The sequence below is a fragment of the Apium graveolens genome, chromosome 1 (assembly GCF_009905375.1).
Source record: "Apium graveolens cultivar Ventura chromosome 1, ASM990537v1, whole genome shotgun sequence".
Classification (NCBI taxonomy): domain Eukaryota; kingdom Viridiplantae; phylum Streptophyta; class Magnoliopsida; order Apiales; family Apiaceae; genus Apium; species Apium graveolens.
The window spans coordinates 196314228-196332212 of NC_133647.1; the positions used below are offsets into that span (position 1 = coordinate 196314228).

The 17985-nt window shown below is 36.1% G+C and overlaps 1 long non-coding RNA gene across 1 annotated transcript; it reads right to left on the reverse strand.

Moving 5' to 3' along the window:
* Positions 1-469: 469 nt before the first annotated feature.
* Positions 470-3970, reverse strand: LOC141723827 (uncharacterized). Its single transcript, XR_012576374.1, has 3 exons — positions 3771-3970; positions 2505-2744; positions 470-1002 (listed from the first exon to the last, which is right to left on the reverse strand). It is a non-coding gene; the product is annotated as an uncharacterized LOC141723827 (long non-coding RNA).
* Positions 3971-17985: the final 14015 nt, after the last annotated feature.

A 17985-nucleotide genomic window follows, 5' to 3' on the forward strand; every position in this document is an offset into this window, starting at 1 on the left:
CCACGCACCGCACCGGACCGGGTCGGGTCGGGTCGAAGGGCGATTTGGGCGAATGACTCGGCGTCTCGCGTACGCGAGGCGACCTGGGAGAGGATTTTATTTATTTGAGAATTAATTTTAATTCGAATTTATTTTCCGGCGACTGAGGTGATGGTCGAGGTGGAGGTTTTTGTTGCTGCTGTTAACATCAACTCCGAGCTGTTTTATCCTGGTGGAGATATTGCACGCATCCCAAACGCAGCAGGTAGGGGGCAATATTCTCTTCAAGAGCATTCTCTTCAAGAGTAGCCAGGACTTCGAGCAAGGCCTGGTGACTCAGCTGTGATCATTTTCTTGGCATTTTGTATCTGTGAACCTTTATTTCAGTCACTGTTGAAAGCTATGGTTTCGGGTACATCTTTGTTTCTCTCTTCGTTATTTCAGTTACTGATTTTGTTTACATGCATGCTTTATTTTGTTGACTGTGATCTTGTTATACACTTGCCTCTGTGTTGCAATATTTGTTAGTGAAATTTACAACAGCCCTACCTTGAGCAGCAAGATTTCATCGTTGAGTGTCGATTTGTTCTACCGTGTTCTCAGCCTCTTGTTGAGCAGTTTGGATGTGTTGTCTCATAGTAAAGAGAAGATTCATCGACTCAATGCCGTCATTTGGAGGGTTTTGATTCATAGCTTTTGATGATTCGAAAGCTTGTGATGAGCTGCTGCTTGTTTATACAGAAATTACTTCGAGAACTCCTGAAAAATGTGAGCACTAGTCCCACAGTCACAGATTTAATGTGTAAGCTAATTACATATAGTTGGCGCTAATATTTGTAGAGTAATGATACACAGTATATATTAGAATTCATGTTCTGCTTCAGTGAGCTTCAAGAGGAGAACCAGCTATAATTTTATTGGCGAAATTCTTAATGTACCCTCGCCTAGAAGGATGATTATCTTGTGGCCGATTGTGTGCAGTCCAAATAGGCTCTCCCAGGAACAACCTCATCAACTGCACAACTAAATTTCAAAAAAAATAATCAAACAGTTCAGCAAGATATTTTATTAATATAAACCTACCAGCAGTACTCGATGATAATATAATAAAATAAAATTCTATGACTTGTGCTTCTTCACATTTTACCTAATTATTATTGTTTGTACACACATTGGTCAGATCACCTAAGAAACAACTGGCAATTTGTGTTATTTACCGAACAAACAACTGTAAGTATGACTTAATAAAGGACTAGAACAAACAACCCAATCGACTTAACATGGAGGATCAAACCTCACCACTACTGATAGAAAACTTAATAATGAATTCAGGAAGTTTTGATCATTATCACGCTCAAAATATGCACGTGTACCAAACTTAGAAACTAGTGTTGGAGGACACTGATGAAACACTTTACGTGTGGACATTAATATAAGAGATCACTGAAAATAACAAATCATACTCTTTCTTCTCCGGTTTGCTTATAATTTCTTCTGCCGGATAATATTGTTTTCTCTTTCTGATGTTTATATAAGAAATCACTGAAAATAACAAATCACCAAATTCTGATGTTTTCTCTTTCTTAGACCAACATATCCAATCTCCACACAAAAAACTTTATATATATGAAGGTCAAATAAAATGAGGATTCTGCCTTTTGCATGTATTCCACTTGCACCTTATATCTGGTTATTTAAAATCTATTACATTTAAAGATTGGTTTTTCGGGCCATGGATAAAGGACACGACCACAGGAATTCACAGAGAGGTATATATTGAAGACACGTCCAAGAAAAGTGTAGATATAACTTATAAGCGATGAGAACACCCAAGTGATTCAAATGATTAAACACACAAATAAAAAGAGCAAGATGCAGTTTTTAGTGTTGATAAGATGGAAATTATTAAGCTGAATTAATATAAATTGAGGTGAGCCTTATATTCTACTGTGTCTGATATAAACACAAAGCTGAAAGCTATGCCTACCACAAATATTTTGCAAGACAGTCTAGCCCAATACTTGGAATGAACTTCTTAGTAATCAGTAATCAAATTTCTTTTCATTATTTAATCTATTATTTTTCCTCTTCATGGTTTCACGTCCAGTTTTCTAGGACTTCTGGATACAAGCATAATCCAATTTTAGAAGGAAAGGTCGAGAGAAACCTATACAACACAGACTGGGGAGTGGGGAGTGTACAAATATTCTCAACTACAAAGGAGTACACTGAACTATTGAATTAAGACGACACAAACTCATGCAATAAATATACCCATATATTGAAGACAATACAAGTTGAAATCATGTTTGCCATAGTGCAACAATCATAAGATGCCAAGGAACACAATTTCTACGACGAACATAATAAATAAATCAAAATAAAAGGAGACCACTCTGCTCTAGAGACCCCTAGAGCCAATGTCTATGAGTGTCAACATGATTATCAATAAAACTCAAGACCTCAAATGTACTTGCAACTCTTCAAAAAGTAAACAAATAGTTCAACTGAGAGTCATTATTTACCTTAATATAGTTAGTTGTGTCAAGAGGGAAGCGGTGGTAAATCCCAGACGGCAGGATGATGAGATCACCTGGCTTTATCCAAATTCGAATCCAACGATCATCCTTGTCCCGAACATCAAAATACCCATTCCCTTCCAAACAATAACGTATCTCTTCATCTGCGTGAATATGCTCAGTGTAGAAATTCCTCAGTTTCGTCTCATAATTTTCCACTTTCTCAGGGCATAAATCCAATATATCCTGTACACAAATCGATAGTCAATTTTTTCATTAAAAGAATATATCATATTCCCAGAACCTTCCACGCCAATTTTATAGCCCCAAATTTTAGACCCTCTTTATTGGCAAGTAGTTACTATAAGACCTCTATAAATCAATAAGCTCAAGACTAGAGATTTTATTACTTACAACAGATTATTGTTAAAGTGGAAAACCTAATATAGGGATTGGATTGAAGAAACATGATAGTGTATACAATCCTTCAAAGTCCAATCGTCAATTTATCTAACAATGCCATCTACATTTGAAATGACCATTTTTACCGCTCGGTTTAGTCCTTGACACGTGTTATAATCCGATTAGTTCTGTTATAGATATACAGTGAAAGTTGTACCAGCAGGAATCATCATAGATTTACACAACTTTTATCTTTCAAAACAAAATTTATCTCAATAACTGTCTAGTAGCTAACCTTAATTCCAACTAAAACAGTTACAGTTATCAACTAATCAACGTAAAAACTACATAGCCCATCTTATAATCAGACTAAACAAATTTACATTATCGATGGTATTAACCAGCCGAGATTTCACTGTCAATTCCTAACAGCATTGCTCAACCTCTATTGGAACGATTCATCTTTAACTTATCAAATTCTAATAAATTCATACTAGCTCGAGCGTAACCCTAAGACACTCACTAATCACAGTATCCTACTATCCTTAATAGTTCATTCTTACTCTCTACCAATTCATTTCACTTATCTCACATTATGATCTCGAAGATATCATAACAAAATTCATACTATCTACCAATTCCTTTACCTACTCTCTTTCGATTCCTTTACCCTCTCTCTTTCGATTCCTTTACCCTATCTCTTTCGATTCCTTTACCCTCTCTCACATTATAATCTCGAAAAAACACCAAAAAGTATATGCACACACAAATTGACAATGTAAAAATGAATTCCACAGTTGACATACAAATAAAAACACAAATCACACAAAATTCAACTTATCGAAACAAAAACAACAAACAATCACCTACCGAAAATTTCGCAAGCTTCGTTCACACGATGCGAAGGCCACCGGAGATCAACCGGAAGTTGTAGCAACTGCTGCCAGTACTCCGACATTATCGTAAATGACTTCTCACCGACAAAAGTTCCGATCAGGTACTCCGCCGTATCCTGTGGCCTCCGACAAATTTTGCCTTATCTATTTCTTTGGAAAATTGCTTGCTAACGGTTCAACTTACTACTCTTGGTTTATATATCACCAAATTACATAATAAAAATTGGTACCCTTGCTTTATATATCACCAAGTTACATGATAAAAAGATAAGATAATAAGACAAACTATTTATAATCTAAGTTCATGCACTTCTCTTTCTAGCATCTTTGAATATCTTCAGTCTAGCATGAAAATGTAAATGCTTATTTGTTCTCTAAAACCTGAATTAGGCTGCCACATTCTATTTACATACAATCAACACATGTGACTGTCAAGTGACTGTCAAATCACTATCAACTCGAATTATGAGTAGTTTAAATACCGGAGAAAATAATATCTTGATATATCAGATAGAATAGTTTAAACACTGAAATTAATAATTTTTTTTAATATAAAATATAAATAATCATATATACCTTAGTTGCTTCTAATATTATAATATAATATTTTAAAAATCATAAAAAGTATTGTATATTTCAAATTTCATATAAAAAATCGGTTTTTTAATCGTGCAAGCCCGGGCTTTTATCCGGGTCTAACCGAACTTTTATCTGGGCTTCGGGTCGGATATTCGAGAAAAAAGGAGGCCCATTTAAGGCCCGCGGGCCGGGTCTAATCGGGCCGGTTTTTTTTCCGAATCGGGTTTTTCGGCCTTTTTTCTGGATCGAATTTTGGGTTTTGGATTTTTTGAATATCTCTAGCTGGAACCTGAAATTGTATATCAAAAACAGTTTTAAAATGATTTATTTTATAATGATCGATGAGAATATAACACATTGTATAACCTAAAATTGCATGAAAAAATAGTTTCAAAAAGATTTATTATTTATTGACCGACAAAAACATGACACGTGATATTTTGAAACTGTTTTCATATCAAATTTTAAATACGTAATATTTCTCGTTAATCTCTCTTTAACGAGCTTGAGGGGGGAGCTCTGCAAAATCAAAATCAATCTCTTTAATTGATTACAGTTATAGATCTTATAGATTGCAGATTTTATCTATTATATGCGGGTACTTTTGACTTTATGGAGATTTACCCTAATTACAAAAATATACGGAAAATAATTAGTTTAATATGGATCGTAATCTCTATCCAGATGGTTGAACTAAATATCCTTGCATTAAATATCCAGCTAATTTTTTATTAAATTTCTAAGATTAACGATCACTATATAAGAACTAGCTTAAGGTAACAAGGCATTAATCAACTAAAATTACAAACAAATTAATCAACATGGTCAAATTATTTTCTTTCTTTTTTCTCACCATCTTGATTCTTGGTCTCAATTCCTCTGGTGCTCTCCCTGCTGACCAAATTCAAGGTTACCAAGCATTTCATAGTAAAATTTTAGTTCATAAAAAAATAAGTTACAAATGTACGAGATAACCCTGCAATAACGTAAACTGGGTAGCAAGATCTCGTAAATTTTATGTATAATTATTTAATACTCTCGCTGTCCAATTTATTTCTTTACAGTTTTTTCTCGTGACACGCGTTTTAAAGCTGTTATAAAGTACGGTTTCTTTATTTTGAAAGTTTTTTCTTTTGTATAAAAATTTAAATATCACATTTAATTTAGAAGAAGGAAAAAATAATTAAATAATTTAAAAAATTATACTTTATAAGAGCGCGTGTCGAGCCTCCGTCAGTCAATGCAAAAATTCTGAAGGGACGGAGGGAGTATTAAATTAAAATTTGATAAAGGAATATTCGATAAACGAATAATTTTATCAAAAAAACATATTTTTCTGATTATAATGTAACGAAGACAATGTATTTTTGATCTAAATATATGTATAATCTCGATTAATGAATAAAAAATTTCGATCCCGAGATTACGGTGTAATGTTGTTTAACCATAATGGGGTTTTTATTTGTGCAGATGGAGCGGAATTGAAAGGAGTGAAGAAGGCTCGGAGCACATGTATTGGTATTGCCCACATCGAAGTAGGATTGTGCAATAAAAAACATTGTACCGAAAAATGCAAAGAGAAATTTGGGATAAACCTCGTTAAAATTAGTTGTAGAGGCCCACATGACTGTGAATGTTTTTACTATTGTTAAGCCCAATATTTCAGTTGTTAGAGGCCCGTTTGGGGAAATTTTATAAACTAATTGTAATTTAGGGAAAAATTCATTTTGAAATTTCTCCTTGATTACTCTTGTTATTATTTAGTATAATCTATGAGTTTTGATTTATTAAAAGAATTAAAACAAATATTTGATAATATATGTAAATGTTAGTATAATTTGTGTTAATGTTAATTAATATAATAATATATGTTAATGTTAATAATATATGTTAATGTTAATATATTTAATATGAAAAATATAATAAATAGCTCAAGAATTTAGTAACTTCTTATAATTCTTATAAATAATTTTTTATCTTGGATAAAATAAAATTCAAAATACTTTAGAATTAAATACTCCTAAATTTTAAAAAATAATAACATTAACTATCTGGTCAATGCATTTGTATGCATAAAAATCAAACGACAAATAACTTTAACTATTTGGTCACTTTTTTTGCAATGACTAATTAAAACATGTAAAAAGAGGGATTTTGTTAAATGAAAAATCACTTTAAGATTCTGGTTTAAAGTCAAAACAAACACTATGTTAGGAATATATGTGCATTAGTTTGATGATATGTTTAACAAAACACTTAAGTAGAAATTTAGTGTCTGTAGCCTCAACGGATAAGACCACTTTGGCTATCCGTTGATGGTGTAGCTTTACTTAGAAATAAGTCTAGTATTGTAGCATATTTCAGTCTCTGTATTTAAAATTGTAATTCTTAGAAGTTGAGAGAAACTATGAGTCATGTTGACTACTAGATGATATGCAGATAGGAAGGCCAATTGTAAATATTTCATGCCTTGTAATTTTGTATAAATGAAGTGGTATCAACGGATGACTTAAAAGACCTTCAACGGATGAGAAGCTAAGCTTCAACGGATGTCTCTAAAGCTTCAACGGATAACATCCTTCAACGGATGAGAGCATCAACGGATGAAAGCTTCAACGGATAACATCCTTCAACGGATGAGAGCATCAACGGATGAAAGCTTCAACGGATAACATCCTTCAACGGATGAAGTCATCAACGGATGAAAGCTTCAACGGATGTTCTGCTAATCAGCCGTTGATAAGTGGTAGTTGTACCTACAAGCAGAGGCACGTGGGTTGACAGAGAAAACTGAGATGTGGTAGCCGAATTTCAGGATCAACAGAAAAAGCAGCCGTTCTTCTTTTGTACAAAGTTGCAATAGTCAACAAAGTACTTGAGTGAACAGGAAAAGAAGCTAGTGAAGAACTTATTTTACTATTGTAATTTTATATTGTTTTTCACTTGTACACTTGGTAATATATATGAACCAAGAAGAAGCTAGTAATTAGAGAGATTTTTCCAGAGCTGTTAAGAAATATCTTGAGAGAAAATTCATCTAGTTAGTACTAGGATGCAGCTGTGATCAACATTGTTGAACACAGATTTTCTAATATACCATCTCTGGTGGAACAACAAATCCACCAGAAAAGTTTTTAAGGTCTGTTGTGTTCTTTACATTTGTGCTTGAATATATATCTGTCTGTATTAGCTTAAAGCAATTCACACACTTGTTCTTCTTGAACACACAATTTTATAAACTGCTCAAAACTTGAAAAAGTTTTGAGATTTACATTCAACCCCCCTTCTGTAAATCTCATTGTTAGTCTTCTAGGAATAACAATTGGTATCAGAGCAGGCTCTTGACACACAAAGAGTTTAAAGATCTTGGAATCTAACAAAGATGAGTAAGAAGGATATTGGAGTAAAGATCCCAGTTCTTGACAAAGACAGTTATCACCACTGGAAGGTGAAAATGCACCTTCATCTACTCTCCCAAGATGAAGGTTATGTAAACTGCATTGAGAATGGTCCTCACATTCCCCACAAAGTAGCCACAGTTGCTACGGCCACAATTGCTGTTGGTCAATCCATTCCAAAACCCAGAGCAGAATGGACAATGGAAGACACAGAAGAAGTCCACAAGGATAAGAAGGCTATGAACATTTTGTTTAATGGTCTTGACAAGGATATGTTTGATAATGTGATAAATTGTTCAACTGCCAAAGAGGTTTGGGACACAGTTCAGCTGCTGTGTGAAGGTACAGAACAAGTAAGAGAGAACAAAATGCAGCTTCTCATTCAACAGTATGAGCACTTTCATTTTGAAGAAAATGAATCTTTAAATGACACATTCAATAGATTCCAAAAACTGTTGAATGGACTGAAGCTGTATGGTAGAGTGTACCAGGTGAAGGATTCAAATCTTAAATTTTTGAGATCCTTACCAAAGGAATGGAAACCCATGACTGTTTCCTTAAGAAACTCTCAAGATTATAAGGACTTTACTCTTGAAAGATTATATGGAATCTTGAAGACTTATGAACTAGAGTTGGAACAGGATGAGGTATTGGAGAGGGGGAGAAAGAAAGGAGGTTCAGTTGCATTGGTAGCTGAAAATGAGAAAGAATGCAGAAAAGAAACTGTGAGATCTACATCAAGCTCCAAAGATGGTGTAAGAAATCCAGAATCAGACAAGGGTAAAGGGCAAGTTGCTGAAAATGAAGACAACTCCAGTCAAGATGACTCTGATGGTATTGATGAGCATCTTGCATTTCTGTCCAGGAGATTTGCAAAGATGAAGTTCAGGAAAAACACTAGAGCCACTAAACCCCATAAGAACATGGTGGACAAATCCAAGTTCAAGTGTTTTAATTGTGGTATGAGTGGACACTTTGCAAGTGAGTGCAGAAAGCCAACCTCTGAAAAGAAGAAATTTGAACAAGTAGATTACAAAAAGAAATATTTTGATCTGCTCAAACAGAAGGAAAGGGCTTTCATTACTCAAGAAAGAGACTGGGCAGCTGATGGAGAAGAAGAGGATGAAGACATGGAATATGTTAACTTGGCTCTCATGGCTGATTCTGAGGAGAATGAAGTTAGTTCATCAAGCAACCAGGTAATTACTACTGATATAACACAGCTTACTAAAGAAGAGTGCAATGATGCTTTTAATGACATGTCTACTGAACTGTATCATTTGCGTGTATCTCTTAAATCTCTTGCTAAAGAAAATAGTAGGATTAAAGAGAACAATCTGTTTTTAAGTAATAGAAATGCTGTGTTAGAAGATAAGTTAATTGACCTAGAAAAGACTAAGCTGCATTGTGTATCTGTTGAAAATGAACTAGCTGAATCTATTAAGAAAGTAGAAATACTTTCCAATCAATTAGAGAAAGAGCAAGAGGTGATTAAAGCCTGGAAAACATCTAGGGATGTAAGTGCTCAAATTGCCAAAGTCCAAGGAATTGAATCATTCTGTGAAACTGCCTGGGATAAAAATAAAAAGAAACTGGAATTAATTGATGGACTGTCAACGGATGTGGAATCAACGGATGATGAAAGTTATCCGTTGAAGGAAGAAAAGGAACATCCGTTGAAGGTTCCTCAATTAAAACAGGCAGATGTTTCTAAAAGAGAAAATCTAAAGAAACTCAACAAAAAGTTTGGTTCAACTTCAAAGAACTTTGTCAAAGAAGGAGCAAGCACATCCAAAGATGTCAGAAAGGTGAATGTAGGGCACATGACCTTAGAACAGTTAAACAATAGGCTCAAGATGGTTGAGGATAAAAAGGAATCCAAAAGGAAATCCAACAGAAATGGGAAGGTAGGAGTTAACAAACATAACAATTACACACCTGACAAGTATGCTCCTAGAAAAAGCTGTGTGCATTGTAGTAGTGTTAATCATCTATCTGCTAACTGTAAATCTATTAAGAAATCTCCCATAACTGTACCCTCTTCCATGCCTAACATGTCTGTATCACCTCTACATGCTCTGCCTGTTATGTCTCAACAAAATCCTTATGCACATTTTGCAAACATGCCATATTTTAACAATTCTTATCTTGCTGCATTCAGTATGCCTCAATTGCCATACAATATGCCAATGTGGAATAACATGTATGCACAATCCATGCCTAATAATACTATAAATGTGCTGGATAATGTTGTGACTAACCCTACACCTCAACCAACCACATCTAAGACCAAGGTTGACTCAAACTCACCTAAGTCTAAAGATGCAGGAGGAATGAAGTCTAGGAGAAAGGCTAACAAGAATGGACCCAAGGAAACTTGGGTACCAAAATCAAATTGATTGATTTTGTGGTGTGCAGGAAAATAGAAGAAATCTATGGTACTTGGACAGTGGCTGTTCAAGACACATGACTGGAGATTTCTCCCTGCTCACAGAGTTTAAAGAGAGAGCTGGCCCCAGCATAACCTTTGGAGATGACAGCAAAGGGTTTACTATGGGATATGGCTTGATTTCAACAAGGAATGTCATCATTGAAGAAGTTGCATTAGTTGATGGTCTCAAGCACAACTTACTGAGTATCAGTCAACTATGTGATAGAGGGAATACAGTTTCCTTCAATTCTGAAGCCTGTGTTGTCACTAGTAAGAAAGACAACAAAGTGGTTCTAACTGGAGTTAGAAAAGGAAATGTGTACTTAGCTGACTTCAACTCTACAGATGCAGAATCTATTACTTGTCTTTTCAGCAAAGCAAGTTCAGTTGAGAGTTGGCTATGGCACAAGAAGCTATCCCATTTGAATTTCAAGACAATGAATGATCTAGTCAAAAAGGACTTAGTAAGAGGAATTCCTCTTGTTGAATTCTCAAGGGATGGTCTGTGTGATGCTTGTCAGAAAGGCAAACAAAGGAAAGCATCATTTCAGAAGAAGCTTGAAACAACAATTGATGAACCATTACAGCTGTTACATATGGATTTGTTTGGACCAGTCAATGTATTGTCAATAGCAAGAAAAAGATATTGTTTAGTGATTGTAGATGATTTCTCAAAGTTCACATGGGTCTGTTTTCTTGGATCAAAGGATGAAGCAAGTGAAATCATTATCAATCACATCAGGCAAGTCAATAATCATCCTGACTTAAAAGTAAGAAACATCAGGAGTGACAATGGAACTGAATTCAAGAATTTGACATTAAGGCTGTTCTGTGAAGAAAATGGAATCATGCATGAGTTCTCAGCTCCAAGAACACCTCAGCAAAATGGGGTAGTTGAAAGAAAGAACAGATCTTTAATTGAGGCTGCCAGAACAATGCTTGAAGAATCAAAGTTACCAACATATTTTTGGGCTGAAGCTGTTAATTGTGCCTGTTTCACTCAAAATATTTCTCTGATCAATCAAGCTAAAGGCATGACTCCTTATCAGTTGTTCAAGAAAAGAAAACCAACTCTAAACTTTCTTCATGTCTTTGGATGTAAATGTTTTATACTAAGGAATCAATCTGACCATAAAGGGAAGTTTGATGCAAAGGCTGATGAAGGAATATTTGTTGGTTATTCAGCTGGAAAATCTTATAGGGTCTACAATCTAAGAACCAACATTGTTATGGAATCTGTGCATGTTGTGTTTGATGATAAAAAGATTGATGGACTAACAGATGAGGAACATTATGAGAGACTCAAATTTGACAATATTGAAATATATTGTGATGATAGTGAAGAAGAGATTGATGGAGACGACACTTCAAAAGGAATACAAAATTTGCTCCTGGATAATGCACAAAATTCAGCATCCGTTGAAAGACATTGTGCATCATCCGTTGAAGTACTTAATGAAACATCCGTTGATCATAGCTCATCAACTGATAATCAATTTACATCATTAATTGATGGAACTCCAAGTTCCCTGCAAAGGACCAACAACTCAGGGGGAGTTTCAACTAATCAAAACTCTATCTCACATCATGACAATACTGAGATCACCTCATCTAGAGCTCATCTTCCACCTCAAAGGAAATGGACCAAGAATCATCCCTTTGAACTGATCATTGGTGATGCATCATCTAAAGTGCAAACAAGAAGAGCTACTCAAGATGAATGTCTGTATAGTAGTTTTCTATCTCAGGAGGAACCTAAGAAAGTGGAAGAAGCCTTATTGGATCCAGATTGGATATTAGCTATGCAGGAAGAGCTAAACCAATTTGAGAGAAACCAAGTTTGGAAGCTGGTACCCAAACCAAAGAACAAGAGTCCTATTGATACAAAATGGGTATTCAGAAATAAGATGGATGAAAATGGCATTATCATAAGGAATAAAGCCAGATTGGTTGCTAAAGGCTATTCTCAGCAAGAGGGAATAGATTTTGATGAGACATATGCTCCTGTTGCAAGACTTGAAGCTATCAGAATCTTTCTAGCCTATGCAGCCCATGCCAATTTCAAAGTCTATCAAATGGATGTCAAGAGTGCATTTCTAAATGGGAAATTAGAGGAAGAAGTCTATGTAAGTCAACCTCCAGGATTTGAAGATCCAAATTTTCCAGACTATGTGTATTATCTGTTGAAAGCACTCTATGGACTGAAGCAAGCACCTAGAGCCTGGTATGAAACATTATCAAAATTTCTTTTGGAGAATCACTTCACTAGAGGTACTGTTGATAAAACTCTCTTCTTTAGAAATGTTAATGGCTCTAGTATACTTGTTCAAATTTATGTAGATGACATAATATTTGGTTCTAAAGATAATAATCTTTGTAAGAAGTTTGCTAAGCTAATGCAAAGTAATTATGAAATGAGCCTAATGGGAGAACTAACCTATTTTCTTGGTTTACAAATTAAACAAGTTAGTAATGGAATTTTCATTAGTCAAACTAAATATATTCATGATCTTTTAAAGAAGTTTGACTTAATGGAATGTTCATCTGCAAAAACTCCCATGGCCACTGCCACCAAACTTGAATTAAATAAGACTGAAAGGTCTGTGGACATTACAAGTTATAGAGGCATGGTTGGTTCACTTTTATATTTAACTGCTAGCAGACCAGATATAATGTTTGCTACATGTCTGTGTGCGAGATTTCAAGCTGATCCTAGGGAGTCTCACTTAATTGCTATCAAGAGAATTTTCAGATATCTCAAGGGTACACCAAATTTAGGAATTTGGTATCCTAGAGAATCTGGCTTTGATCTAATTGGTTATTCAGATGCAGACTATGCAGGTTGCAAAATAGACAGGAAAAGTACAACAGGCTCCTGTCAATTCCTGGGAAACAAGCTTGTATCATGGTTTAGCAAAAAGCAAAATTCAGTCTCTACTTCTACAGCTGAGGCTGAATACATTGCTGCTGGAAGTTGCTGTTCTCAAATGTTATGGATGAGGAATCAACTCCTTGATTATGGACTTCATGTTGATAGAATACCTATCTTTTGTGACAACACAAGTGCCATAGCCATAACAGAGAATCCTGTGCAGCACTCAAGGACCAAGCACATTGATATTAAGTACCACTTCATCAGGGAGCATGTCATGAATGGTACAGTAGAACTACATTTTGTTCCAAGTGAACAACAAATTGCTGACATATTTACCAAGCCACTTGATGAATCAACATTCACAAGATTGGTAAGTGAGCTAGGTATGCTTAATTACTCTTAAAATTCATGTCTTCTTTGCAATTTGATGTGGAGCCTGAAATATATTAGTTGCTAGAACAAATTTGACTTTTAACAAAGTTTATTCCATCAACGGATGTTCCCTATCCGTTGAAAGTCAAAATTGCTCTATCAACGGATATTCATTATCCGTTGAAAGACAAGTATATCTCTGGAACTTTTATCCGTCAACGGATAAAGCTGAAGTACCTTTCAACGGATGACAATTTACATTATCCGTTGAAATGTCACATCAGACGTTTGAGGTGTTTCACAGCCGTTGATTCTATTTTCTTAACCGTTGATACCATACATACATCTGTATGTATTGGTTTTAAAGGTAGTTATTAGAATACTTACAGTTTATTCTTAAACGGCTGAAATTCACTAACACCTATTTATTGATTAATCCTTTATTTATTTTTTTTTTCTTTGAAAGCATATAAGCTCTTCTGATTGTTCATTATTACTTTACGCTTTCTTAGAATTTCAAGCATTTACCATTTTCTCTCTGCAAAACCCTCAAGTTATTCTCTGCAATTTCTACTCACAACAATGGCACCAGTCGTGAAGATTATGTCTCAATCTGGGTTCATCTACGAGAAGAATAATTTCATAGCTCTGGTAGAAAAGAATGAAGCCCACTCAGATTATCACAAAATGATGGACTTCATCAAAAACTGTAAACTTAGCTATGCAATGCTGGAAGCCCCAACGATTTTCTGTGAAGTAGTTGAGGAGATTTGGACAACTGCTGAGTTCAACTCCATGGATATGACTATCTCCTTCACTCTCAAAGGTAAAAATCACTGTATTAACTGTGATGACTTACAAGCATGTTTTAAATTACCTGAGAACAATGCCATGACACCACACACTGATAGTGATGTATCCAGCATGTTAGATTCCATAGGTTACTCTCTTAACTCTGCTAATTTAGGGGGTATTAGACGAAAAGGCCTTAGGAAAGAATGGAGTTTTCTTGGGGATGCCTTCATAAAGGTTTTCTCTGGGAAAATTAGTAATTTTGATGCCATAACTTCATCTCTTGTTAACATGTTCTATATGCTTGTTTCTGATAGGTACTTTAACTTTAGCAACTATGTGATGCTAGAATTAGGTACTAGATTAGGTAACAAAGCTAATAGACCTAATAACATCTATTATGCTAGATTCTTTATGTTATTGGCTAACCATGTTGCTGAAGGTTTAGTCATAATCAATGAGAATAATAAACTCAAGTGCTGGGCACAAGAGAAAAGAGTTCTTGCAGACTTGAAGAGAATGGATCTTAACAGCAGTGTGCAATTGGTATATTTACCAATCATGAATGCACCCCAGGTAGGTGAGGTAATTGCTTCTACAACTCCTACTTCTTCCAACCCCTCTATTTCTTTATCTTCTAGTGTGGCCATGAAATCTGTGTCAATGCCCCAACAGATTTCTACCAAGGTCACCAAATCCAAACTTTCAAAATCCAAGACAAAGAAAACCACCTCTGTTGTTTCTCAAAAGACAACAGTTGTAACAACAACCATTAACCCTGAGGGAAGTGATCAGGGTGTGAGTGGTGAGGGGAGGGGTGAACATCAAAGAAACCCCCAGGATAAGGAAGGAGAGTTGAGTGCTTCCCAAGCTAGCCAAGCCCCAGTTTCTCAAAAAGCTGTGGTGGTTGAAAAGGTCTCTAGCACATCCCTAGTAGCATCCTCCCAAAAGGATGTTACTATTGAAAAGAGTTCCCATCCAGGAACACAGAACAAAAGAGGGAGGGACACTAAAGCCAAACACTCACCTACAAAAGCCTTTATTAGAAGAAAGAAGGCTAGAACCCAATCTTCTACACAGGGTGCACACACTGCACAGAAACATCCATCTGTCTCTGTGCCTTCTCAAACTCAGTTTGATGTGACTCCAATAAATGTGGAGTCACAGCCCCATTCTCTCACAATAACTACACATCAATCACCAAATACTTCTTCACCATCTCTGGATGTGGATATGCTATTCCCATCAATTCCTGATTCTCCCTCTTTACAACTCAGGGAGAAGCCCCACTCAAATACAGGTGATCATCATCTTTTAGATGATTTGTTGGATCACCCGCAAATTCTTTCAGATATAATTGAAGGATCTGTATCAACACATATCAAATCAATCTATACAGATTCAACAGTTATATCACTTTCAATTTCATCTTCTTTTCCTTCTTCAATGGATATCACTCATCCGTTGACAAGTGGTTGCTCTTCAACGGATAAGCTTAACAGCAGTTATCCGTTGATAACAACAGTTTCAACTTCAACGGATATTCCACATCCGTTGATAGTCTCTACACAAATAACTGAAATGATTCCAAGTGTAGAAGACATGAATACTGTGCAATCACTTTTAGGATTGAGGGCAGGGAGTGAAAATTTGAGTGAGAGGCTGGGTTGCTCCCAGGCAAAAGGAGAGATTGAGAGCACAAAAATGCATGCTATTTCTTCCAGCATGGCAAAAGTCAGTGAGTGGAGTACCACCTTAGAAGGTGAAGGTGAGGGAGTGAGATGTGTGAGCCAGGGGGAGCCCCTGATGCAAGAACATAGAGAAAAAGAGAGAAAAGCAGGTACAGTTGATACAAGGGTGGAACCAGCCATTGCTCATGAGTCAATGATTGTGGATGATGCTGAAAAGGAAAGACAATTTCAGCAACATTACAAAGCTGTAATTGATAACATTTCCTTGGATGCTGACACTTTTACTCATCCTGTGACAGCCTATCAACTGTTGGCTGCACAGGGCAATGAGGAGGCAGAGAGGACACTACATCTAGTGCACTCAACAGAATCTCTTCAAAGGGATAAAGCTGCTATTAACAGGATGCCTTCTACAGCTGGTGAGCCATCTGAGGAATTTGGAGTAAATTCTGATGATGATGACTCTATTTCTTCTGATGGAAGCATGAACATAGGGGGAGATGAAGACCCTAGTTCCATTCCTAATCTACCTGAATGGGCCCTGACTAAGGAGCATAGAACAGGTGAATTCAATGTCCACCTGGTCAAACAAATCATCACTATTCAACAGGCCATTCAGAACACTTCAAATGCAAATATCAAGGCTATCCTCCAAGCTCACCTGGACTCACTGCATCTCATGAAGTTGCAGAAAGTAAAGCAAGATATGAGTCTAAATGATCTCAGGAAAGATATTGCTGACTTGAAATCCTTCACTTCAGAAAAATTGGATTCAGTCATGCCCTATGGTACTTTGCAGGACTTGGTTTCGAGATTGAAAAAGGAATCAGTTACTGAACAAAGGCTGGCCAAGTTGGAAGACAGAGTTCAAGGAATTGAAGATTCTGTGGCCACCCTTCTTCTCAACCAACAATCTCAAACCAATCTCCTAATGCAGCTGGCAAAAGCACAAGGCTTGACCCCTCTCCTTGATGATAACAAAAAGGGGGAGAATAAAAGGGAAGGGGAAGGAGAGCCCTCTACAAAGATTCAGATATCTAAAGTGCTAGTTCCTGCCATCACTACCTCTCCAATCATTCAAATCAAGGGAAAATCTGATGGAATTGATTTGATTCAGCTAGCAGCAGCTGAAATACAAATGAAAGAACAATGGAGGAGAATTGATGAAAGGTTGCAATTGGTGTTTGGTTCTACACAAAATAAATCAACATCTGTGAAATTTAGCACAAAGATTGAACCAATCAACATGGAGCTCATGCCAGTAGGGAGTCTTAAGGATGGAGAAGCTTCTTCCAAAGAGCTACAAGCTATAATCCTCAAGCCCAATGAAAGATCCAATAAGGACTCAACAAAGAATCCTTTAAAAGAAGTGGACTTTCCTCCTTCAAAAGATGATGAGAACAAGATCTTAGGCAGGAGTATTGCCTATCTCAAAAAGTCCATGGATGAGGCTGTAAGGAGAAATAGAGCTATTATCATTAGAGAGGGAAAGAGCATATGTGTGATGCAAGGACATCCCAAATTCTCAATAGCTAAGAAAGAAGAAGCCAAGCAATTAAAGGCTGACAAAAGAGCACAAGCAAAGCTTGAAAAACAGCTAAAGTCAAGCCAAGTTGAAGAAATGAAAGGAATTGAAGTCAGGGGTGAAGAAAAGATTGCTAACTTAGATGAGGTTCTTGGGAGCATATTTGGTGAAAATATGGAGGAAAGAGAGGAATGGCAGAAGGGAAACAGAAGAAAGGCCAAGGCACACAGAAGGAGTGAAGATAACCCTGAAGATACCAAATCTACATCTAAACCACTACCTTCCATACCTGAACCTTTTGTTACTGATCCCTCTATAAATATCCATGGTGAACCAATCATTCCAAAAGAGGAACCTATTGATTGGGACAACATCACATTGCCTACCTTTCTAACCACTCTTCCACCACCAAAGAAACAGAAAAGAAAACCAAAATCTACACCTCCCACAACCTCTAAGAAATTCACTCAAAAACAAAAACCTAAACCTAAGTCACCCATTTCTAAAGATGATTATGTTCACATCT